The sequence below is a fragment of the Rhinoderma darwinii genome, chromosome 5 (assembly GCF_050947455.1).
Source record: "Rhinoderma darwinii isolate aRhiDar2 chromosome 5, aRhiDar2.hap1, whole genome shotgun sequence".
Classification (NCBI taxonomy): domain Eukaryota; kingdom Metazoa; phylum Chordata; class Amphibia; order Anura; family Rhinodermatidae; genus Rhinoderma; species Rhinoderma darwinii.
Genome location: NC_134691.1, coordinates 6,438,913 through 6,463,965, shown reverse-complemented (window position 1 = coordinate 6,463,965; position 25,053 = coordinate 6,438,913). Strand labels below are relative to the sequence as shown.

The 25,053-nt window shown below is 41.9% G+C and overlaps 1 protein-coding gene across 2 annotated transcripts in view; it reads right to left on the bottom strand.

Annotated features, from left to right (window-relative positions):
- Positions 1 to 25,053, bottom strand: part of PTP4A3 (protein tyrosine phosphatase 4A3) — a 106,048-nt gene that overhangs the window by 56,298 nt on the left and 24,697 nt on the right. For both annotated transcript variants that reach the window (XM_075825681.1, XM_075825680.1), the window contains exon 2: positions 586 to 619. The gene's annotated coding sequence lies outside the window, so the exon portion shown is untranslated. The remainder of the gene's footprint in view (positions 1 to 585; positions 620 to 25,053) is intronic.

Sequence of the window (25,053 nt, the reverse complement as noted above, 5' to 3'; positions counted from 1 at the left end):
CCCATTGAAATCAACGAGAGGCATTTTTAGGCCGTTTTTGACGTTTTGCGGCGCGGTTTCCACGTCAAAAAAACTCAGTGTGAACATAGCCTTAAAAGGGAATAAGGCACCAGGTTGTGTTTAACTTGCAGCCAAAGAAAAAATCCGAAACAAAAGTATTAGGGCTCATTCAGATGTGTAAATCGCGTCCGTGCGCGGTGCATTGAAACACCGCCCAGCACACGGACCCATTCATTCCAATGAGGCGATTCACACACGAGTTGTTTTTCACGCAGCGCGCGTCCGTTGATACTCACTGCATCTCCTATATTGCGGTGTTTTCATGCACCCAATCGTCCATTGAAGTAAAAAAAACAGACAGCACATGGACGACATCAGTGCGCGGTCCGTGTTTCACGTTTCAGTTACATATAAAAAAAAGTGCTTGCGAGTGCATGAAAAAACCCGAGCCCCACGAAAAGCACACTGATGCAAAACCGAAGGCACACTTTTTTTCCGCGCGTGAATCTGTCCCGCCGGTGTGAATGTAGCCTTACACAGCGAGTAATAAACAGTGAAGTAAAGAAACGTATATAAGGCACTTACCTAACAATGTTACGTCTTCAGGCTTTGAATCTCCCTGTAACAGATAATAAGATACAGTTACTGCCTGGTCACTGTTCACATTCATCAAAGTATCAGCCATCAAGACCTGTTCAACAAGGTATTCCCATCAGAGATACGCCATAAGATTAGAATCATGGGGGTCCGACCTTCTATTCACGAGGCCAGAGAACTGCAACACCGAACCATTTAAACCAATACGACTGCGTTGAAGTTCTGTGTACAGACGGTGGCTGGGCGCAAAAAACTTTAAAGGAGCCGCGACAGATCTGGTGATTGGGGGTGGGGTCCAGGAGTCCGATCCCCACTGATCTATGACATTACTATGGCGGGAACACCCCTTAAAAAAAAAAATGTAAAAAAATAAAACGATGGCAAGGAGGCACTGGGGTGTATTTGCTTCTGCCGCTGCACCGCATGGCGCAGGCGTGTTGAGGCTGTACCTGTGCTGTAGTGTCGTTACTCTGAATTGAAAAGTAGGGAAAAGTTTTACAAAATCAGTCGCACATTAACTATGAACGGCTAAGGCTCTATTCAGACCAACGCTGGTGTCTGATCAGTCAGTCTTTCAACATTTTTAATGACAAGAATGACAGTCTACGGCGCTATTCGTATTGCCAAGAACACTAGAAAGCTGATGGACTCCATTATAAGTCTAAGGCCTCATGCACGCGACCGTATTGGTTTTGTGGTCCGCAAAAAACTCTTGTTGTGCCGCCGTGCGTCATCCGGTCTCACGGATCCACCACACTTCACCAGTATTGTAAAGTGACAGGTCCGAAGTCTTTGCGGTCCAGCTTTGTGGCCCGGGCACCGATCCCTGCGCAAGGGGCCATGGAAACCCGCAATTTATCCACAAAAATACGGTTGTGTGCACGAGGCCATGGGGATTCCTTCAGGCTTGGATTGAAAATAGATCCGTCCTAATGAAATGCCTCGTCCAGAGTGGAAGCCGTGATGCTGGCGTGGACAGAGCTAGACTTTATAACGGGATTGGAGTTGCATTAATAAGTCACCCCCATTGTTTCTTCTAGCAGTCCCCCCCCACCCCCTCCCCGTCTTTCTGCAAGGAAAAAAAACTCCAGAACCCGGGACCCGACTGCCGGTGTCTTCTCCAGCAAAAAGCAGGTGATAGAAGGGCGAGCGGCCGGTCCGTAATCCGCACCGCATAAAGGTGATTACGCTGGTCTTCAGAAGACTACGAGGATCCGATGTGGGTCACCAAACTCATTCAGGTCTCGGCACTCGCATGATTCCCAACCCTTTTAGCATTAGGGGTACCCCAGGAAAAAAAATAAAATAAAATATATATATAGCTCAGGGAACCCCTATAATTTTTTTTTTTTAATTAAAAATTGAATATTAAATATGCGGAAGTGCAACTTCTGCAAACCGCGACGGTCCAGACTTAAATGATGATAAGGTAGAGCACAGGCTTTATTTATCTTCTTATTATTTTAGGGTCTCCGCTATTTCTGGACAACTCATCCAAAAATCACAGACAGCCTAAGACTATTATTGAAATTTTCGCAGTGCCCCCCCCCCCCCCCCCCCAAAAAAAACCCACAAATAGTGCACATAAACCGGACCCCAGCTGAGGAAACGGACGCAGAACGGCACAATGGGAAAACACACGGCGCCACTTTTTATTGGACTGGAGGGACGGGGCCGGCATAGTCCAGGTCTCTGGCGCATGCGCAGTGCAAACTAGCACAAGACCGGTCCGGAATCACGGAGGCCTAAGGCCATGTTCACACGTAGTAGAATCGCTGCAGATTTTCTATCCGGATTTGCGGGCAGAAAATCCACAGCGTATTATAGTGGATGAGCTTTAACGAGTCTCATCAACGCGCTGCACAAATGGACTCGCGGTGCAGAGTTTTCAATTTCAATGGCTGCACATTCGTTGCAGGTTTTCCCCATGGAGTTCAATGTGGAAGTGAAAATCTGCAATGAATGGCAAAGGTTGCGTTTTTCGCTGCGGAATAGCTGCATTTCTGCAAGAATAATAGCAACTAGAAAAAAAAACCACCAACCCTTTTTCCACTCACCTCATTCCTGCACCTCTAGTTAAACACCTTGCAACGCGCTTGGCAGGAGGCGCAGGCAGCCATCCGGAGGGTGGGACAAATCAAAACCCTGGTTTCGGGCTAGTAGCCAAGGCATTCCTGGCTCCCACTCTCAGGGGAACTTGCCAGGCCTGTGTGCCAGCTCGGAGCTGGAATGCATCAGATTTCCACTTGTGGGGAGGTTTAGAAAACAAGAGATTGGACTTGAGGAAACTCCGAGGTCTGGAGTGTTTGGTCCTTGTTCACACGGCATGTACTCGACGCGTTTTATTGCCGCGTTTTACACGCCAACAAGCGCCATTGACATCAATGGGAAAACGCATTGTAGTGAATACGATAAATTTTTATTTACGCTCGCATGTTTAAAAAAATGCGTACTGTAAATAAAGAAGCGCCAGGTCAATTTTTGGCGTCATAAACGCGCCTAATTTCCAGTCAATGCGAGCCCCTGTTACGCCACTAAAAACGCACCGAGCACGAGTCAAGAAACGCGTAAAAACCGCCTGTACTTTAAAAAGCGCTTTGGAAAGCGCTAGTGTTTTAATGCGTTTACACGGTTTTTTTCTAGCGCCGTGTGAACAAAGCCTAAGAGATACACAGGAGAAATACATGCACCAAAACCATCCACAATGGCACCAAGATGACCGTGGGCCTGAGGGGGAGGAGCATGACAACACTAATGAGAAACTGTGCCAAGCACCGCCCCCAGGACATAACGCCGTTTTGCACAGAGTGCTCTTTTTACCATCGTAGAACTCTAAAGTTTTGTTAATTCTAACTTTCTTTGATTTTAAGTTTTGTATCTTTTTAAGATCTTAGCTAGCAGTCAATGAATGGGAACATTCATAGGACCCATCCTAACCTAGTCTTAGGCAAACATCTGAGGGTTTGTTACAGTGTAAGGGTATGGTCACACGCTTAATTAAAAAAAATCTGAAAATACGGCGCGGTTTTCAAGGGAAAACCGCTCCTGATTTTCAGCCGTTTATTAAGCAACTCGCGTTTTTCACGGCTATTTTGGAGCGGTTTTTCTATAGAGTCAATGAAATATGGCTCCAAAAACGGCACAAGAAGTGACATGCACTTTTTCAAAACGGCCCGTCGGAGCAGAACGCCGTTTTTCCCATTGAAATCAATGGGCAGGTGTTTGGAGGCGTTCTGCTTCCGATTTTTCGGACGTTTACAGCCCGAGAATAAGCCATGTGAATATACCCTAACAGAAGTCTAGAACAGAACGGTGATGCTATGCTTAGCTCGCAGGTTTGCTGGCAATAATGTATGAGCCAATCACATCTACTTTACCCCCTGCAGCTCCCCATCGGAGAAGGAGTCACACACGGAGGGAGATACACAGCTGAAGCCGCAGCTCCCTCCTCCTCCCGTCTTCTATTTGCTGTATTACCCTAGATGGATTTTTATGATGACTGAGGAGGTTTCTCAACATTTACAGGGAGGTTCCAGACAGGGAAAGTACAAGCTGCTGGGAGGTGATGAAGATGCTACGTTCCCCTAATAAGATATATTACAAAGTTAAAGGGTTCCGGCACTACTTCCACTTCCAAATGAGAATCAAACATTGAAATAGGCAACTTACTACTACATTCCTTGGCAGTTTTACAGCACTCTCATTATGTGGGAAGCCACTCCCCTGGTTCTCACATCCTTCTCCCCCGATCTTGCGACACAACGTCCATAATATGGCCGCCGATGGTGGGTCACATGACGAGACGTCAATCTGCAATCTCTGCTGAGCCCACTACGGAGGTACAGGTCCTCAACAGTCTGGAAACTAGGACATGAGCAGTGGATTTCATCATCATAGATTGCAGACGTAATACGTCCATCTGTAGGCGGCCATATAATCGACAGAGATGGGGGGGGTATGGGAACCAGGGGCCGTGGCCGGACAGCGAAAACGCAGCAAAACTGCGAAAAAGAAAGTATTAAGATGCCTATATTAATGTTGGTCTCACTACCTTGAGCGCCCATCCCCTTTAAATCAATATATTTCCATATTTAAAGCGACAAACGCAACGCAAGATGAAGTAGTAATAAGAACACTAAATGTAACACATAAAACAACAAGATACGTCCTTAAAGTGGTACCCCCATCAAGGACACGTATTGTATATCCAAAGGATATGCCATAAATGTCTGATAGATGTGGGTCCCACCTCTGGGGGCCGCACTCATATCGACAACGGAGATCCCTCAACCTTCACGGTGAGGTCGCCGATTCCATGCGATAACTATGTGATGGGGGAGGGGCATGCGCCATAAATGTCTGAGTTGGAGATAAACCCTTTATAATTCTGATCTATTTTAATCCAATTCCATGAAGTATAAAGTAAAGAAACCTTGATACATTGTGTTACTTATTTCGTGCTGATCATGAGTTTTAGTCCAGAGCTGCACTCACAATTCTGCTGGTTGTTACTGGAAACAGTCAGTAACCTAGTCATTAGATCACCCCAAACAGCATAGCTAAATTCCTATACAGGAGGGGGACAGTTCATTTTTTTTTGCACCATTAGCCAAGTGAATAGCTTACACAGGACACAAAACGGAAAGCAAACAAGGGAGATTCCAGCTCTGAAGCCTGCAGAATAGAAAATTCAGACGAAAAAAAAAAGTGCAACGTTCCCACTTGATTCAAAGAAAAAAAAAGGGGTCTGAGCTCAAGCACCCTGTCCGTGCTATCTTCACTCATGTGAATCCCAAATATCGTGAATTTGGGTGTAATTATTTGTTATGTTGCTGCAGTCGATCGTCCTTTATATAAAGGCAACTAGCTTTTATACCCGGCGTTGCTCGGGAGGTTGACCGACGGTACAGATGGCGTCCGGCAGTGCGCCATGTGCCAGACACCGGCGCCATGTTGCATGACAGGGGACCCCGCGCACACCCAGTGCAGCACGAGAACACCTCCCCGCCCGTGCACAACGCGCACGCGCCAGGGCCTCCTCACATCGCGGCCCTCCGCGCATGCCCAATGAGACGGTCGAGGGCAGGACCAAGCACTACTGCTCCCGTACCCAGTGCGCATGCGCAGACACCAGGAGACACGGCGCGGCTCCTTGCGCATGCGCAGTACGACGGGCACGGACGCCTCAAGTCCAATAACAGAGGAACGATGCAGCTCCAGGGAAAGTGAATGTGTTTAGCGGTGTATGCGATAACTGCAATGTGTGCCCCGCTTATAATAATAATAAATGTTACATCAGAAGTGTGTGTTATTAGAGGTTGGAGATGATAGAAAGAATCCATAACCATCAAGATTATGTAGGAATAAAGACAACTTCCCCCTTGGCACATCCTCTTAGTATGATCCATTTTAAACCAATGGAAAAAGCGGGCTTCAAACAAACTTTTGAAAACATATCAGATGAACAGATCACATAATCAGATATTGTAACTTTAAGCCGTGACTTTCGTAACATTTGATCATTGCTTCCCCAAAGTTATTGACAGAAGTAAAAAAAACGTGAAGAATGCCCCCGAGCACAAGACATATTGCCACTGGAAGATCTGACACTCACTGCACTTCTCTCCCACCGACAACATGGATGACTGCAAAAGAGAAGACTGCACCCCCGATCTAAGTAGTAATCACTCCACCCATGAACGTCAAGTCATAATACTTATATTTTTATACATAGGGGGCAGTATTACAGCGTTTATATTCTTGTATATAGGGGTCAGTATTATAGTAGTTATATTCTTGTATATAGGAGCAGTATTATAGTAGTTATATTCTTGTATATAGGGGGCAGTATTATAGTAGTTATATTCTTGTATATAGGGGCAGTATTATAGTAGTTATATTCTTGTATATAGGGGGCAGTATTATAGTAGTTATATTCTTGTATATAGGGGGCAGTATTATAGTAGTTATATTCTTGTATATAGGAGCAGTATTATAGTAGTTATATTCTTGTATATAGGGGGCAGTATTATAGTAATTATATTCTTTTATATAGGAGGCAGTATTATAGTAGTTATATTCTTGTATATAGGAGCAGTATTATAGTAGTTATATTCTTGTATATAGGGGGCAGTATTATAGTAGTTATATTCTTGTATATAGGGGGCAGTATTATAGTAATTATATTCTTGTATATAGGAGGCAGTATTATAGTAGTTATATTCTTGTATATAGGAGCAGTATTATAGTAGTTATATTCTTGTATATAGGAGCAGTATTATAGTAGTTATATTCTTGTATATAGGGGGCAGTATTATAGTAGTTATATTCTTGTATATAGGGAGCAGTATTATAGTAGTTATATTCTTGTATATAGGAGGCAGTATTATAGTAGTTATATTCTTGTATATAGGGGGCAGTATTATAGTAGTTATATTCTTGTATATAGGAGCAGTATTATTGTAGTTATATTCTTGTATATAGGAGCAGTATTATAGTAGTTATATTCTTGTATATAGGAGGCAGTATTATAGTAGTTATATTCTTGTATATAGGAGCAGTATTATAGTAGTTATATTCTTGTATATAGGAGCAGTATTATAGTAGTTATATTCTTGTATATAGGGGGCAGTATTATAGTAGTTATATTCTTGTATATAGGAGCAGTATTATAGTAGTTATATTCTTGTATATAGGGAGCAGTATTATAGTAGTTATATTCTTGTATATAGGGGGCAGTATTATAGTTGTTATAGTCTTGTATATAGGGGGCAGTAATATAGTAGTTATATTCTTGTATATAGGTGGCAGTATTATAGTTGTTATAGTCTTGTATATAGGGGGCAGTATTATAGTAGTTATAGTCTTGTATATAGGGGTAGTCTTATATCGATACATTGATTTCCGGAAAAAGCCAACCAGAAACTAAGCGACTGAGTGCTCACACGAGCGCCTCAGCCGCTTCGTTTTAGCGATTGGTGGGGGTCTCAATGCTCGGACCCCCACCAATCAAAACTTCTGGCATGTCAGAAGTTAAACGTTTATCTACACTTTAATAAATTAAATGAATAGAAAAAAAATCTTCAAACAGTGATTTTGTGCCACCTCAAATTGCTCTACATTCTAAAAATTAATAAAATGTCCAGCAGATAAAGAAAAACCAACCAAACCCTTAAAAACGTATATTTTTATTTTAGAGGAGGACGCATGAAGCATTAGGCAGCACAGGAAGCTGACAGATGAGCGCAATCAATAAAAATAACTTACAAAACAACAGCTGGAAAGCTGAAAGTCACCTGCCCCTCCACAACGTGACTCAGTTCTAATAATACCAGGCTGTATCTATCAGTAAACCACGTAGTGTATGCCGCAATATCTGCCCATAGATAACGCAAAAGGTCAAAAACAGCTTAATGTGCATGTGTCCATAGGGATAGTAGCCATGCTCTCTATTTCAACATGATTTTTAAAGCATTTGGTTGCCTTGACAACACATCTATACGCTGAAAACACGAAAAATAATTTTTACCATTAATCATAGGGAGCAATATTATAGTAGTTATATTCCTGTATATAGGGGGCAGTATTATAGTAGTTATATTCTTGTATATAGGAGAAGTATTATAGTAGTTATATTCTTGTATATAGGGGGCAATATTATAGTAGTTATATTCCTGTATATAGGGAGCAGTATTATAGTAGTTATATTCTTGTATATAGGGAGCAGTATTATAGTAGTTATATTCTTGTATATAGGGGCAGTATTATAGTAGTTATATTCTTGTATATAGGAGCAGTATTATAGTAGTTATATTCTTGTATATAGGGGCAGTATTATAGTAGTTATATTCTTGTATATAGGAGCAGTATTATAGTAGATATATTCTTGTATATAGGGGGCAGTATTATAGTAGTTATATTCTTGTATATAGGAGCAGTATTATAGTATTTATATTCTTGTATATAGGGGACAGTATTATAGTAGTTATATTCTTGTATATAGGAGCAGTATTATAGTAGTTATATTCTTGTATATAGGGGCAGTATTATAGTAGTTATATTCTTGTATATAGGAGGCAGTATTATAGTAGTTATATTCTTGTATATAGGAGCAGTATTAGGGCATGACCACACATGGCGGAATTCCTCCGCAACTGTCCGCATCGATGCCGCACAGAATCTGCGTTGCAGATTCTGCAGCGGATCTGCACAAAATGTGCAGTACATTGATGCGGACTAGCTGCTGCAGACTGCGGGAAAAGTGCTTCCCTTCTCCCTATCAGTGCAGGATAGAGAGAAGGGACAGCACTTTCCCTAGTGAAAGTAAACGATTTTCATACTTACCGGCCGTTGTCTTGGTGACGCGTCCCTCTTTCGGCATCCAGCCCGACCTCCCTGGATGACGCGCCAGTCCATGTGACCGCTGCAGCCTGTGCTTGGCCTGTGATTGGCTGCAGCCGTCACTTACACTGAAACGTCATCCTGGGAGGCCGGACTGGAGACAGACGAAGGGAGTTCTCGGTAAGTATGAACTTATATGTTTTTTTACAGATACATGTATATTGGGATCGGTAGTCACTGTCCCGGGTGCAGAAACAGTTACTGCCGATCGCTTAACTCTTTCAGCACCCTGGACAGTGACTATTTACAGACGTCTCCTAGCAACGCTCCCGTCATTACGGGAGCCCCATTGACTTCCTCAGTCTGGCTGTAGACCTAGAAATACCTAGGTCCAGCCAGAATGAAGAAATGTCAAGTTAAAAAAGCAAGACGCATCCGCAGCACACATGACATGTGCATGACAGCTGCGGACTTCATTGCGGAACTTAGAATCTCCATTGAAGTCAATGGAGAAATTCCGCCATGAGTCCGCCACTGCTCCGCAACAGACAGAGCATGCTGCGGACACCAAATTCCGCTCCGCAGCCTATGCTCCGCAGCGGAATTGTACGCATCGTGTAAACGAACACTGCTAAATTAAAGTGAAAGTCAATGGAGAAACGGCTCCGCTGCGGATTAACGCTGCGGAGTGTCCGCAGCGGAATTTAAGTGGAATTCCGCCATGTGTGAACCCGCCCTTATAGTAGTTATATTCTTGTATATAGGGAGCAGTATTATAGTAGTTATATTCTTGTATATAGGGTGTAGTATTATAGTAGTTCTATTCTTGTATATAGGGGGCAGTATTATAGTAGTTATATTCTTGTATATAGGGGGCAGTATTATAGTAGTTATATTCCTGTATATAGGGACAGTATTATAGTAGTTATATTCTTGTATATAGGGGGCAGTATTATAGTAATTATATTCTTGTATATAGGGGCAGTATTATAGCAGTTATATTCTTGTATATAGGGAGCAGTATTATAGTAGTTATATTCTTGTATATAGGGAGCAGTATTATAGTAGTTATATTCTTGTATATAGGGGGCAGTATTATAGTAGTTATATTCTTGTATATAGGGGGCAGTATTATAGTAGTTATATTCTTGTATATAGGAGCAGTATTATAGTAGTTATATTCTTGTATATAGGGAGCAGTATTATAGTAGTTATATTCTTGTATATAGGGTGTAGTATTATAGTAGTTCTATTCTTGTATTTAGGGGCAGTATTATAGTCTCCGTCGATTAACCCCTTAGAAGCCGCATTCAGTAGCGATCGTGGTTTCTTAGGGCTTAAAGCACCATTGACAGCCGGTAACATTATTGCAGGCGCCAATGGCTGCTATGGCAAAGGGAGGCCTAACAATGGCATCCGGCTATGCCATCTATGGAAGCCTAGTGGGTCCTGACAAAGTCAGGACCCACTATGCTTGCTGTCAGTGAGTAGCATGTAGTGCAGTGTATTAGAATTGCGATCAGGGCCTCCTGCCCTCAAGTCCCCTAGTGGGACAAAGTAAAAAAAAGTGTTGTATAAAAATAAAAAAAAATGTAAGTTTAAAAGTAATAAAAGTTAAAATCCCCCTTTCCCTTATCAGTCCTTTATTATAAAAAAAAAAAACAACAAATAAAACTATAAATAATTGGTATTGACACGTCCGTAACGGCCTGAACTACAAAACTATTTCGCTATTTATCCCGCGCGGTGAACGCCATGAAAGAAAATAATAAACCATACCAGATTTACAATTTTTTGGTCACTTCACCTCCTAAAAAAATTGTATCAAAAAGTTTCATGAAATGGTAGTGATCGCAACTACAGTTCGTTACGCAAAAAACAAGTCCTGGCACGGCTTTCTTGATGGAAAAATAAAAAAAGTTCTGGCTCTTAGAATATGGCAACACAAAAAGTCAATTATTTTTTATAAAACTTATTTTATTGTGCAAACGCCATAAGACATAAAAAAAAAAGATAAACATCTGGTATCGCCGTAATCGTATCGCCCCGCAGAATGAAGTGAATACGTCATATATAGCGCACGGTGAACGCTGTAAAAAAATAAAATAAAAACAATAGTAGAACTTGTCACCACGCCTCATAAAAAGAAGAATAAAAACTGATCAAAAAGACGCACGCACCCCATGAAAATGCAACATGGCGCCCAGAAACCAATCCAGCAAAATCAACATGAAGCCCTGCCGTTTGTCCAAACATGTGGGGGTATTGCCGTAATCGGGAGAAATTGCTTTTAAAATGTTGGGGTGATTTTTCTCCTTTATTTCTTGTAAAAATTTTACATTTCTACTTTTTAAAAATCGGAAAAAGATGTGATTTTCAATTGCACAGCTTAAGGGTGGGTTCACACGACCTATTTTCAGACGTAATTCAGGCGTTTTACACCTCAAAATACGCCTGAAAAGACGGCTCCAAACATCTGCTTGCAATGGGTCTTACGATGTTCTGTTCAGACCAGGTGTCATTTTACGCGTCGCTGTCAAAAGACGGCGCGTAAAATTACGCCCGCGTCAAAAGAAGTGCATGTCACTTCTTGGGACGTTTTTGGAGCCGTTATTCATTGACTCCATTGAAAAACAGCTCCCAAGTCCGTAAAAGATGCCGCGAAAAGCGTGAGAACTTGCAAACACGTCTGAAATTCAGGAGCGGTTTTCTCCTGAAAACAGCTCCGTAATTTCAGATGTATTTTGCGTTGTCGTGTGAACATACCCTAATTCCACAAAACGCAGCATAAAACCTGTGGGGTCTAAATGCCCACTATACCCCTCGATAAATTCCTTGAGGGGGTGTAGATTGCCAAATGGTGTCACTTTTGGGGGTTTCCACTGTTTTGGCACCACGAGACCTCTTCAAACCGGACATGGCACCTAAAATATATTCTAATAAAAAGGAGGCCCAAAATCCACTAGCGATCCTTTGCTTCTGAGGCCGGTGTTTCAGTCCATTAGCCCGCTAGGGCCACGTGTGTGAGATTTCTCAAAACTGCAGAATCTGGGCAGTAAATATTGAGTTGCATTTCTCAGGTAAAACTTTGTTTTACAGAAAAAAAAAAAATGGAATAAAAATTATTTTCTGACAAAAAAAAAAAAGAAATTTGTAAATGTCACCTCTACTTTGTTTTCAATTACTCTGAAACGCCTAAAGGGTTAAAGAGAACCTTTCACCTCCCCATACATGTGCAGCTGAGGGCAGCATGTAACGGGCAGGGCTGCACAAACCCTGGGGCACTTTACATTTTTTTTCTACCTCCCTCCGTTATTTAGATATCGGTGCCGCTATATTTGGCGCCCAATATTTAAATAACCCCCTGAACAGTCAACGGTGCGTGTACTGGCAAGGGGGCGTGTTACTATGGCTGTGACACTGTCCAATCAGATCTGGACAGTGTTAAGGAAAAGAGCAAGGAATGAGCGCGCGTGCGTGCACGCTCTCAGTCTTCAGCTTTCAAGATTAGTATTTTCACCCGAACTGACAAGGGGGTGTGTCACTGCTACGGACAGTGTAAGAGCTGGGGAGCGCTTGCACTGTCCGTAGCAGAGACACACCCCCGTGCCAGTTCGGTAGACAATATAAGACTGATCTCTCGCAAGAGCTGAAGAGATGAGAGCGCGCATGCGCGCTCTCCTCTCCCCAGCTTTTACACTGTCCGCAGCAGAGACACGCCCCCTTGCCAGTTCGGCAGAAGACTAATCTTGAAAGCTGAAGAGTGAGAGCATGGGCGCCAAATATAACGGCACCGATATCTAAAGAACGGAGGGAGGTAGAAAAAAAATGTAAAGTGCCCCAGGGTTTGTGCAGCCCTCACCATTACGCGCTGCACATGTATGGGAAGGTGATAGGTTCTCTTTAAGAAACTTTCTGAATGCGGTTTTGAATACTTTAAGGGGTCTAGTTTTTAAAATGGGGTGTTTATAATATACAAGACGCTCAAAACCACTTCAGAACTGAACTGGTACCTAAAATAAAAAAATAAAAAGGCTTTTGACATTTTGTTCAAAATATGAGAAATTGCTGCTTATGTTCTAAGCCTTGTAACGTCCAAGAAAAATAAAGGAATGTTCCAAAAAACAATGCAAACAAAGTAGACATATGGGAAATGTTAACCAGTGCAGGACCGGGAAATTTTGAGACTTCAGGACTAGACACCGTTTAGCGTTAGTTAAAGAGGCTCTGTCACCACATTATAAGTGTCCTGTCTCCTACATAAGGAGATCGGCGCTATAATGTAGGTGACAGTAATGCTTTTTATTAAAAAATACGATCTGTTTTCACCACTTTATTAGCAATTTTAGATTTATGCTAATGAGGGTCTGAATGCCCAAGTGGGGGGGGGGGGGGGTTTACTTTCGACCAAGTGGGCGTTGTACAGGGGAGCGTATGACGCTGACCAATCAGCGTCATGCACTTCGCTCCATTCATTTACACAGCACATAGGGATCCTGCTAGATCCTTATGCGCTGTCTTATACCAACACATTGACGATACTGAAGTGTTTAGACAGTGAATGGACATTCCACGGGATGTCTATTCACAATCTCTGCACTTCGTTACTCTGTCTGTGGTAGTTACAGCAGAGGAAGCGTAATCTCGCGAGATTACGCGGTAAATGACAGGTTACAACGAGATTACGCTTGCTCTGCTGTAACCATAGAAACAGTAACGAAGTGCAGAGATTGTGAATAGACATCCCGTGGAATGTCTATTCACTGTCTAAACACTTCAGTATCGTTAATGTGTTAGTATAAGACAGCACATAAGGATCTAACAGGATCCCAGTGTGCTGAGTAAATGAATGGAGAGAAGTGCATGACGCTGATTGGTCACTGATTGGTCAGCGTCATACACTCCTCTGTACAACGCCCACTTGGGCATTAAGCAACTCATTAGCATAAAGCTAAAATCGTTAATAACGTGGTGGAAACAGATTGTTTTTCTAAATAAAAAGCACCGCTGTCACCTACATTATAGCGCCCATCTCCTTATGTAGGAGACAGGACTCTTATAATGTGGTGACAGAGACGCTTTAAATGGCTATAACTTTTATATTAGTTGGGCTAGCAACGTGATTTTTGCGATTGCTTTTACATAGACAATGCAGGTTTCTTTTTTTTTTATCGTTTTTATACACCTTTTTGCAATTTTTGAATTTTTGTTTTTAAAGTTTGAAAATAGTAAAAAAAAAATTAAGCTTTATTACTTTTCAGCTATTTTTTTTTTGGGTAATAACAGGTTTTTTGGGGTGGGTATTTTATGTGCATTTATTATTAATTTTATTTGCACTTTACTATTATTTTTTTTATTATTATGTTCTGTCCCTCAAAAGGTCAAATAAGACCTTCGGGGGACTTTGTTTTTTTTTTTCTTTCTTTTACATTATGTTTTCCCCCTGTAACTGGGACTGCACAGCAGGGAAATCAGCCCTCTCATAGTGACTATTGTCACTAATAGGGCTGTGCTGAGTCCAGTAAGACCCAGCAGTAGCCTGCCACTAACAGCACCTGGCGATCATGTGACCAGTCACGTGATCACCGGGACCAATAGAGACAGCGGCGCAGCCGCTGCCTCTATTGATATACACAGCGCGCATCGAGCGCTGTGTACAAGTGATCAGAGAAGACAGAAGCAGCGAAATCCGCTTCTATCTTCTCCTCAGGTTCCCCGGCAGTCACCGACAGCCGGAGACCCGACATTCAGCTGCCCGATCGCTCGGGCAGCAAGTTAAAACCCGCGCCGTAAAAAGTAAATGGCTTGGGTTTTAAGGACCCTGACCACTGGCCGTAAAAAACACATCCAGCAGTCGGGAACCAGTTAACTAGTAACTATTTTGTGTTGTATTACAATCTGTCTTACAAGCAGATACAGTTAAATTCAGAAAACTGCTAATTTTTCCAAATTTGCTCTAAATTTTGCTATTTTTCATAAATAAACACTAAATATATCGACAACATTTTACCACTAACATAAAGTCCAATGTGTCACGAGAAAACGATCTCAGAATAGTTTAGGTAGGTATAAGAATTTCAGAGTTATTACCACATAAAGTGACATTTGTCAGATTTTAAAAATGGTCTCTGAGCCTTAAGGCCCAAACTAGGCTGCGTCCTTAAGGGGTTAACCACACATTGCAGAAACCAAGCAGCAAATGCTTTGTAGGACTTTAGCATTCATATATTCATTATTATCGCTCATGAAGGAATGACAGACTACCCCCCCCCCCCCCCCCCCTGTACTGGGAATCCAGATGGCGTGCGCCTCAGTGAGGAGAATCGCGTCAGCACGGCTATAGATACCCACACAGCCTTCTGCTTGCTGGGCACATGTATTTTTATGTCAAAACAAAGAGTAGAGAAGGTCTTGGCTCGGTCATTGATTTGGAGACCCCAAGCATTTCCTGGCAACCTTGAGAGGAGCAAGAACAAACTCTCAGTGCACCAGCCAATTTACCAGCCTTCTGATCCTGACAAGGCCTGACCCGAGGTTTAAAGCGCGGCCTGGCCCAGGCATCTCTCAGAGTTCCTGTGTGAACCATGAAAAGTTCTGCTGCCAAATGAGGAGGATCAACATTTCTCAGGAACCTCTAAGTTGGTTCATTTGAAAGCTCCTTAAAAACCACTATAAAAAAATAAAATGTAGAAAAAAAAAAAAATCTATATTACATGCATAAATATCCAAGCAGCATTTATAAACCCAATGGGAACCAAGCGCTGCTCCAGACAGTCATGTTCCTTATAAGAATTAAGCTATTCGAAGAAAGAAAATCACAACTAAACATGGAACCACATCAGATAATTGTGGTTTAATACTACAAAGACCCTAATGTGCAGACCCTGTAAACTCGTGGACGACCGCACGCACGTCCGATATATCTCACAGGTTATTTGTCAGATTACCATAGCAGCAGCTTTTCGGAACAACATAGAGTGAGGCCTTTTCTCCAGCATGCGTAAGAAGCGCCTCACTGTCCATACAGGCCGAAACGCTGCGGATATATCGTTTTGACAAATTGATAACCTTTAAAGAGGCTCTGCCACCAGATTTTGCAACCCCTATCTGCTATTGCAGCAGATCGGCGCTGCAATGTAGATTACAGTAACGTTTTTATTTTTAAAAAACGAGCATTTTTGGCCAAGTTATGACCATTTTTGTAGTTATGCAAATGAGGCTTGCAAAAGTCCAAGTGGGTGTGTTTAAAAGTAAAAGTCCAAGTGGGCGTGTATTATGTGCGTACATCGGGGCGTTTTTAATACTTTTACTAGCTGGGCGCTGTGAAGAGAAGTATCATCCTCTTCTCTTCAGAACGCCCAGCTTCTGGCAGTGCAGATCTGTGACGTCACTCACAGGTCCTGCATCGTGACGGCCACATCGGCAGCAGAGGCTACAGTTGATTCTGCAGCAGCATCGGCGTTTGCAGGTAAATCGATGTAGCTACTTACCTGCAAACGCTGATGCTGCTGCAGAATCAACTGTAGCCTCTGGTGCCGACACGATGCAGGACCTGTGAGTGACGTCACAGATCTGCACTGCCAGAAGCTGGGCGTTGTGAAGAGAAGTGGATGATACTTCTCGTCAGAACGCCCAGCTAGTGAAAGTATTAAAAACGCCCCGATGTACGCACATAATACACGCCCACTTGGACTTTTACTTTAAACACGCCCAGTTGGACTTTTGCAAGCCTCATTTGCATAACTACAAAAATGGTCATAACTTGGCCAAAAATGCTCGTTTTTTAAAAATAAAAACGTTACTGTAATCTACATTGCAGCGCCGATCTGCTGCTATAGCAGATAGGGGTTGCAAAATCTGGTGACAGAGCCTCTTTAAATTAAACCGAACATGTGTGCAGCCGTCCACGAGATTACAAGGCCTGGATAGGATGGAGAGGGGTTTGTCCGGCAAATAATGGCATGTCACTGATCTGTGGCCGGAAAATCTGTGCTGCTCCATCTGTACTAATGCAGAGCGTGACCATAGAGCAGTGGTCTCCAACTGCAGAATGCTTGTATATAGGAGCAGTATTATAGTAGTTATATTCTTGTATATAGGGGGCAGTATTATAGTAGTTATATTCTTGTATATAGGAGCAGTATTATAGTAGTTATATTCTTGTATATAGGGGGCAGTATTATAGTAGTTATATTCTTATACATAGGGGGCAGTATTATAGTAGTTATATTCTTGTATATAGGGAGCAGTATTATAGTAGTTATATTCTTGTATATAGGGGGCAGTATTATAGTAGTTATATTCTTGTATATAGGGCCAGTATTATAGTAGTTATATTCTTGTATATAGGAGGCAGTATTATAGTAGTTATATTCTTGTATATAGGGGGCAGTATTATAGTAGTTATATTCTTGTATATAGAAGGCAGTATTATAGTAGTTATATTCTTGTATATAGGAGAATTATTATAGTACTTATATTCTTGTATATAGGATCAGTATTATAGTAGTTATATTCTTGTACATAGGGTCAGTATTATAGTAGTTATATTCTTGTATATAGGGGGCAGTATTATAGTAGTTATATTCTTGTATATAGGAGACAGTATTATAGTAGTTATATTCTTGTATATAGGAGCTGTATTATAGTAGTTATATTCTTGTATATAGGGGCAGTATTATAGTAGTTATATTCTTCTATATAGGGGCAGTATTATAGTAGATATATTCTTGTATATAGGGGCAGTATTATAGTAGATATATTCTTGTATATGGGGGGCAGTATTATAGTAGTTATATTCTTGTATATAGGAGCAGTATTATAGTAGTTATATTCTTGTATATAGGGGCAGTATTATAGTAGTTATATTCTTGTATATAGGGGCAGTATTATAGTAGTTATATTCTTGTATATAGGGGGCAGCATTATAGTAGTTATATTCTTGTATAGAGGGAGCAGTATTATAGTAGATATATTCTTGTATATATGAGGCCGTATTATAGTAGTTATATTCTTGTATATAGGGGCAGTATTCTAGTAGTTCTATTCTTGTATATAGGGGCAGTATTATAGTAGTTCTATTCTTGTATATAGGGGCAGTATTATAGTAGTTCTATTCTTGTATATAGGGGCAGTATTATAGTAGTTATATTCTTGTATATAGGGGGCAGTATTATAGTAGTTATATTCTTGTATATAGGAGCAGTATTATAGTAGTTATATTCTTGTATATGGGGGGCAGTATTATAGTAGTTATATTCTTGTATATGGGGGGCAGTATTATAGTAGTTATATTCTTCTATATAGGGGCAGTATTATAGTAGATATATTCTTGTATATAGGGGCAGTATTATAGTAGATATATTCTTGTATATAGGGGCAGTATTATAGTAGTTATATTCTTGTGTATATAGGGAGCCGTATTAGAATAGTTATATTCTTCTATATAGGGGCAGTATTATAGTAGTTCTATTCTTGTATATAGGGGCAGTATTATAGTAGTTATATTCTTGTATATAGGGGCAGTATTATAGTAGTTCTATTCTTGTATATAGGAACAGTATTATAGTAGTTCTATTCTTGTATATAGGGAGCAGTATTATAGTAGTTATATTCTTGTATATAGGGGCAGTATTATAGTAGTTATATGCTTGTATATAGGGGCAGTATTATAGTAGTTATATTCTTGTGTATATAGGGAGCAGTATTATATTAGTTATATTCTTCTATATAGGGGCAGTATTATAGTAGTTCTATTCTTGTATATAGGGGCAGTATTATAGTAGTTATATTCTTGTATATAGGGGCAGTATTATAGTAGTTCTATTCTTGTATATAGGGGGCAGTATTATAGTAGTTCTATTCTTGTATATAGGAGCAGTATTATAGTAGTTCTATTCTTGTATATAGGGAGCAGTATTATAGTAGTTATATTCTTGTATATAGGGGCAGTATTATAGTAGTTATATTCTTGTATATAGGGGCAGTATTATAGTAGTTATATTCTTGTATATAGGGGGCAGTATTATAGTAGTTCTATTCTTATATATAGGGACAGTATTATAGTAGTTATATTCTTGTATATAGGAGCAGTATTATAGTAGTTCTATTCTTGTATATAGGGAGCAGTATTATAGTAGTTCTATTCTTGTATATAGGGAGCAGTATTATAGTAGTTATATTCTTGTATATAGGGGCAGTATTATAGTAGTTATATTCTTGTATATAGGGGCAGTATTATAGTAGTTATATTCTTGTATATAGAGGCAGTATTATAGTAGTTATATTCTTGTATATAGGGGGAAGTATTATAATAGTTATATTCTTATATATAGGGGCAGTATTATAGTAGTTATATTCTTGTATATAGGGGGCAGTATTATAGTAGTTATATTCTTGTATATAGGGGCAGTATTATAGTAGTTATATTCTTGTATATAGGAGCAGTATTATAGTAGTTATATTCTTGTATATAGGGGGCAGTATTATAGTAGTTATATTCTTGTATATAGGAGAAGTATTATAGTAGTTATAGTCTTGTATATAGAGGCAGTATTATAGTAGTTATATTCTTGTATATAGAGGCGGTATTATAGTAGTTATATTTCTGTATACAGAGGGTAGTATTATAGTAGTTATATTCTTGTATATAGGAGCAGTATTATAGTAGTTATATTCTTGTATATAGGAGCAGTATTATAGTAGATATATTCTTGTATATAGGAGGCAGTATTATAGTAGTTATATTCTTGTATATAGGAGCAGTATTATAGTAGTTATATTCTTGTATATAGGGGCAGTATTATAGTAGTTATAGTCTTATATATAGGGGGCAGTATTATAGTAGTTCTATTCTTGTATATAGGAGCAGTATTATAGTAGTTCTATTCTTGTATATAGGGGCAGTATTATAGTAGTTATATTCTTGTATATAGGGGGCAGTATTATAGTAGTTATATTTCTGTATACAGAGGGTAGTATTATAGTAGTTATATTCTTGTATATAGGAGCAGTATTATAGTAGTTATATTCTTGTATATAGGAGCAGTATTATAGTAGTTATATTCTTGTATATAGGGGGCAGTATCATGGTAGTTTCATTTATAGGGGACAAGAACAGTGGAACAAAGGCCAGTGCACAAAAAGTGGAATGTCCCAGGATGGCAACATAAATACATAAGTTCCTTGCATTCATTTAATGATCAGGGGGAAAAAAAACAAAAAAAGTTTTTGTGCATCTAAGCAAAATCTACTGGAAATTGTACAGAACAGCTTTTCAATGCACAGGCAGACAGAGTGGTGGGGGCTGGGAGGACTTCAAAGGCATTCTAAGTATCTGGTGACGACTAATGCAGATACAGCCCCGACCGGAGAACACTGGCCCACATTCCAAGCACAAGCCTTTTTCTGCTTCAAAGGCGTCCTTTTTCCTTTGTATTTTCACTAACAAGGCAACACAAATCGATAAAGTGACAGTGGCACTTGGAAAACAAAAAACCTTAAAGTATTTGACCCAAAGAGTCGCAATAAGGATGAATACACACATTGCGGTAACGAGCTGCCGCCTTCCAAGAGGTTAATGTATTCTCCGCAACACAATGAACACTAACTGTGCCGCCACACACAAGACAGACAACGGGAGAGTCAAGAGCTACCCAGTCTGGTGGTCAGAACAGTCATGAAATCCAAATAACTCAGCAAGAGCCCATACGAAGCCCAATAATAAGGAAGTCGGAAAACCTAAACCAGAAATCCAACAGTCTAAATAATACTAGGAATGGGCCAACCATGACAGACATTCATGTGTCAAATCCATGGTAGTCCAGAAGCATGGCCTCCTATCAATAATGGGGTCCCAGTCTCAGTTTCCAGTTGAGTGGTTTGACTTGTGGCTCTCCCTCCAATGACAGACTAATGGCGCTCTTTTTTTATTATTGTCCATGGAGGTAAACTTCACCAGGCTCCTGTTTTCGTGGCCGGGTCCGTAAACCTGATGTGGAATACCTAATCAATATGCCATAAAAAGGTTTTTCTTACAAGAAAACTCTAATGTCAAATGCCGAGCTAAAGCATCAGAAGATCACACTGGTGGTGCCCATCGTTGGAGCATTAATTTTCATTTGTGATGGATGTAATTCGCGCTACTCGGTGAAGAATTACGTCCATGGATTGCACTGAAACCCCAGTTCTCTAGAGCGAGTTCCTCTACATCAGCTCTCTGCTTTGGCTAGTAGAGATGGGAGTCAATCCTCTATATCCACTAATGAGTAATACAATCCCTTTTATGGCTCTTGCAACAAGTAGAAGTGATCTCCTTATTTCTTTCAGGTTCCTGTGGTTATAAACTGGTGGCCTATAGTCAATGGGCGTCATGCACAACCATCCATGAAGGATTTTTGTAGACTGCCCTACACTAGCTGGAATTGTTTTTTTTAGCAGGAGGTTCACCAAATTCAACTATGCAATACATGAAGCCCTCAAGAGAAGCCCTGGGAGGCCAGTAGACCATAAGCCCTGGGAGGCCAGTAGACCATAAGCCCTGGGAGGCCAGTAGACCATAAGCCCTGGGAGGCCAGTAGACCATAAGCCCTGGGAGGCCAGTAGACCATAAGCCCTGGGAGGCCAGTAGACCATAAGCCCTGGGAGGCCAGTAGACCATAAGCCCTGGGAGGCCAGTAGACCATAAGCCCTGGGAGGCCAGTAGACCATAAGCCCTGGGAGGCCAGTAGACCATAAGCCCTGGGAGGCCAGTAGACCATAAGCCCTGGGAGGCCAGTAGACCATAAGCCCTGGGAGGCCAGTAGACCATAAGCCCTGGGAGGCCAGTAGACCATAAGCCCTGGGAGGCCAGTAGACCATAAGCCCTGGGAGGCCAGTAGACCATAAGCCCTGGGAGGCCAGTAGACCATAAGCCCTGGGAGGCCAGTAGACCATAAGCCCTGAGAGGCCAGTAGACCATAAGCCCTGGGAGGCCAGTAGACCATAAGCCCTGGGAGGCCAGTAGACCATAAGCCCTGGGAGGCCAGTAGACCATAAGCCCTGGGAGGCCAGTAGACCATAAGCCCTGGGAGGCCAGTAGACCATAAGCCCTGGGAGGCCAGTAGACCATAAGCCCTGGGAGGCCAGTAGACCATATGCCCTGGGAGGCCAGTAGACCATAAGCCCTGGGAGGCCAGTAGACCATATGCCCTGGGAGGCCAGTAGACCATATGCCCTGGGAGGCCAGTAGACCATAAGCCCTGGGAGGCCAGTAGACCATAAGCCCTGGGAGGCCAGTAGACCATAAGCCCTGGGAGGCCAGTAGACCATAAGCCCTGGGAGGCCAGTAGACCATAAGCCCTGGGAGGCCAGTAGACCATAAGCCCTGGGAGGCCAGTAGACCATAAGCCCTGGGAGGCCAGTAGACCATAAGCCCTGGGAGGCCAGTAGACCATAAGCCCTGGGAGGCCAGTAGACAATAAGCCCTGGGAGCCCAGTAGACAACGCTCCTAAAAATGTGCAACTACTAATAAAGTCCAACTGGCTCCAAACCTCTATAGTAATATGCCCTGTTCAGCAAATCTCCAAACCAGATGAGAACCTCAAGTCTTGTAAAAAATCACCTGCACACGCCAACAAACCGTGCAAAACTGATGCGCGGACTTTATGTACTCCGTGGACACCCAAACCCTAGAGACTTCATATAACCAAGGAGGGATCCCGAAGACCCAGTGTCTTAGTACATGTTCCTGACCCATTTCCTCCCAGTTGTCCAGCACAATCTGCCCTTTGCTGGTTTAGAAAGGTCTTCATGTAACTTGCAACGTCAGGAATGTTCCATGGGAGTAGTCAACCTGTCAATTACATGAACTAAATTTACCAGCTTATGTGCCCTTTCCTGCACTGACCCCGGCTAGGTAGAGTGGTGTCAATGTGCTTGCTACAGCTCAATACTTGGTAAGCATCCAGGAGCAAGCAGAACGACAGCGGCAGCTGGATGTGTGTATGAGCGGGTATTCCAGCCCTTACCGGTCTCACATATTCCCAGGAAGCCAAGGTCACGAGATCAGCCAAATAATTAATCTATAAAAGGTCATCTATAAAAGAGATAGGGGGACTCCGACCATCTATCCAAGAACCACTTTTTGCCAATTAGCCTTAGAGGGGTTTTTCCAGACACTAGCGCTATTTTTGTCCAGATCTGTAACATCCACGAATCTTGAAATATCAGAGAGAGCCCATGGTTGAGTGGTAGCTCCACCCCTTTAAAGGGCTTTTCCCATGTGGACAACCTCCTTTCTAAATAGGCACTCCCTGGCAATCAGTCGATCGCTGCGCGTCCGGCAGCTGTAATCACTGGGGAAAGCTGCGCATTTCTCCAGCAGCGGCCACTGCAGGAGAAATGTGGTATTACACGATGCATAATCAAATGGATGGGCAACCATTCAATACATGATCGTGCCGAGTCCTCCGGAGCAGGACCTGCTCTTTGCAGAAGCTCTATGCTCTGGCTAATAAAGGTTTCCGAAGGAAAGACGGGTGGCACCAAATAAGGCCAACACTAAATCTTCCAGAACGCTGGGAACTTTTTTTACTAGTGAATTATATTTATTGGTTAGGGTTTCGTGCATCATAAAGTGTGCCAAATAAACAGCTAACGGACTTGGCTGGGCATGTTTGGGACATCTTGTCTAGGAAGTACTCTGCTATGGGAAGAAGTACTTAGAAATAAAGTATTTATGCACACAGCTCCACTTGTGTCCCCTGAAAGCCGGTGACCAGAGCAGTGGGGCAGAATCAGGACAAGGCGTAGTAGAAAATTGCATCCAATCCCAAAACCTGCCTATGGTGCACCATTGTTTTATATCCAGAACCCCTTTGAGGGGAAAAGCAAATGCCTGTATTCAGTAACACAATCTCCCAAATCTAAACTAAAAAATAAATCCTTCCATCTGCCCGTAACCGCCAAAGCTCACAGCAGAATTGTGCAAAAACGAACACAATCCCAAAAAGGATATTAAGAAGTATTCCTCTTCTTCCGTGAAAAGTAAGCCCTATCCTTTCACTACAACTAAATCTGGATATTTCACGATCTGAGTCCAACGTAAACCATTCCGTGCCAAGACCCGTTTTCCCTCGCTGGACTTAGTGACCCAAAGTCAATAAGCAGAGCTCCAGTAAAACAGGATGGTCCCGGGCTCCGGGGTGACCCACATTAACAAAGCGATCCAGCTGTAGCATGGCATGTAAAAATGTTACACAAACACAGCTTTTATAATGGACATGGGAAAAGTAAACCTCCGGGGCATGTGAGAAACCTCAGAACCATATAAAACACCACAAACGAAACAACAACAACCTACAAAAGACTGGGCAAGCAACAACAATACGCATAGAAGGACGAATCTAACCGAACAGGAAGGGATTATGTGCTTTAGATTATATGTTCAACCAAAGACAAAGCTTAAAATGGACAGAATGGACTCCAACGTGAGATTCCTAAAGGGTAACTAAACTTTCCAAAAACTTGTGATGTGTCAGAAGTTTTGATCGCTGGGGGTCCAAGCACTGAGACCCTCACCAATCGCTAAAACGAAACGGCAGAAGTGCTCGGGTGAGTGCTGAGCCGCTTAATTTCTGACGGCTTTTCTCAGAAAGCCGAGCAGTTTGTGTACGGAATCAGACTTTTTATTGAGCCCCTACACCAGTTGCTCGGCTTTCCGAGAAAAGCCGATCATAAACCAAGTGGCTCAGTGCTCACCCGAGCGCTTCTGCCAGTGGAGATCTGTGTTTAGATCCCCACCGATCATACCGCTACTATGATGTCAGAAGTTTTTTGAAAGTTTAGTTACTCTGTAAGGTGCCCATAAACATTAGACGAAGGTCTGCTAAACCGACTGCTTTCAGGGGTACGAGCCGACCATCTTATGTGTATGGGGTGTACAGACCCTCCACCAACAGCAGATGCCAGGGGTATGAAGGATCGGGCATGTTGGATAAGCTGCCCCCAAAGTCATCTGGCAGCTGCTTATTCCCCTCTCGCCATTGCCAAGCATGCACGTGTATGGCAGAGTCAATTGCTTGACAGCTATCTAAGACGTGTGCCCATCTTTAAAGAGATTTTCCAGGACTTCAACA